This window comes from Manacus vitellinus, unplaced genomic scaffold (genome assembly GCF_001715985.3).
Source record: "Manacus vitellinus isolate BGI_N305 unplaced genomic scaffold, ASM171598v3 scaffold_72_pilon, whole genome shotgun sequence".
NCBI lineage: Eukaryota > Metazoa > Chordata > Aves > Passeriformes > Pipridae > Manacus > Manacus vitellinus.
Genome location: NW_021940764.1, coordinates 2,351,196 through 2,353,272, shown reverse-complemented (window position 1 = coordinate 2,353,272; position 2,077 = coordinate 2,351,196).

The window sequence follows — 2,077 nt, the reverse complement described above, 5'->3', positions numbered from 1 at the left end:
CAGGGCTTCACACAAATTCCTCAGCCCCGGACAAATCCACCTGCCTTCACACCCTCAGCAACACAGCCAGAAATCAAAGCTCATGGGTGAAAAACTCATGTCCCTACAGGTTCTCCTTACCAACAGCACTTCCTATCACAGGTCCAGCATGGGAGAATCAGTGCCCAGGCAACCACAGGGAAATGGCAACGCTGAGGAGAAGGCAGGGAGTCCCCTTCCTGTGGCCATGGCAGAGCCAGCCCTGGAGCAGCACAGTCTGCACGTTCCTGGGAAGGACCAGGCAGACCTTCCTGCTCCTCTGCTCCCAGAAACCTCCCTCCCCTCTGAGGAGCTGCAGGTAACAGGCTTTACAAAACTCAAGGGCTATGATGGAGTCAGTCTCTTCTGTAATAATAAAGCATCATAAATTCTGACAATAATATTGGGTGGTAGATCTTGAGCACAACTCAAGGCCAGGACAGCCCTCAAACAGCTCCTAATCACACAGGTAAAGCAATTGGCACAGGAACAGATGACTCAGTCACACACTCCAAAAATCAAGGTCCAACTAGACCCTCACCACAAGAAGCAAAAGCCTCTTAAGTGGACATGCTGAGTGGACACAACAGCCCAACACAACCCCCCCTCAGCACCCCCAGAGGCACAGCTCTTTCCCCTCAGCTCCTGCCGAAGCAAAAAGGACTGGTGTGATACTCCCATGTCCCCTTCCCTCACCTGCTCCATCAGAGACACCCTCCAGGGCCTCCCAAACCCCAAGCTGGGGTCTCTCTGCAGTGCCCAGGCTGCACACACAGGCACCACCCGTGGCCTCCCCGGCCACTGGCACCACCTCTCCACTCCACAAGGGCTTCAGCGCCCTTACATCTTGCTTTTCTACTCCTCCCGAGTTTTCCAGGCTGCAGGAAGAGGCCCAGGAGCCACACTGGGAACCAGAACATTCTGCCGGGCAGAGCTGTGGCCGCTGTGCCCCTCCTTGGCTGGGCACACACGGGGCTCAGGGCACCCCAGGCTACACGAGCACCACACGGGTGCCAGGCTCCACTCAGCCACGAGCCAAACCCCAGCAGCCTGTGGCACTCTGGAAACCAGGACCAGGCTCCAGATTAGTTCTCTCCGGATTCCCCCCAGCATCGCAGGAGCTGCAGGAACACAGATTTCCAAGATGTTTACTGATAACCTCCAAAACCCACAACACAGGGGTTTAATTCCTTTCTCAAAGCCCACAGAACAACTCCCTGTTACTCTGTGTACAAAGGCTAAGAGCCTTTGCTGCTGTGTTGGCCAACTGGAGATCAGATACCACAGCAGATTTGTCTAAGGTCAGTGTGAAGGGATTGAGAAAATATTTTTGGTTTTCCCATTACAAGAGAATTTGTCTAAATTCAGCCTCCATAATTGACCTAAAGTCAGTCTGCTTTGGCTTGTAGATTTATGAAAAGAAGGAAATATCCTTCCCTTCAGCACTTCCCTTCAGGTTTTATTCAGCTGCACAGAACTAGACTGAGTGTTTAGGACACACAGTTTAACCTGTAACAACATCAGCAAGGCAAGAGGTGACTTTTCAAGAGAAGCATCAGCAAACCCTCACCACGCTTCACTCCAGACCCAGAAACCCTACAGGTGCCTCATACATGAGGAAACCAGAGACATGGAAATGTGAGGAGGAAAACCCACATCTAGACCTTTGGTTTTCATGGGAAAAAGGCAAGACCCCTCTGACAGGTGCACACAAAAAACTCTTTTGACATTATAAATACCTACATAAGCCAGAGAATATCAGCAAATTAAAGGGACCTGATCAATGTAAACCTGGGGTTTAAGGATGCACACAATAAAGGGAGGAAAAAAAGTAGGAGATCTTTCTTTTTCTGGGCAGGTCACACCTTGATGTCTCGACACTCCTGCACGCAAGGACAGGTAACACCTGTAAACACACACACACAAGCTCCCAAGAGGAGCCTGCACATCTCTCCACTACATGTGGGCACTGAAATGGTTTTGGAGAGAGAAACCCCCACGGGATGAATCCACACTCTCAGCCAAAACCCCAAAACCTCCATCTTAAAGTTCTGCATCC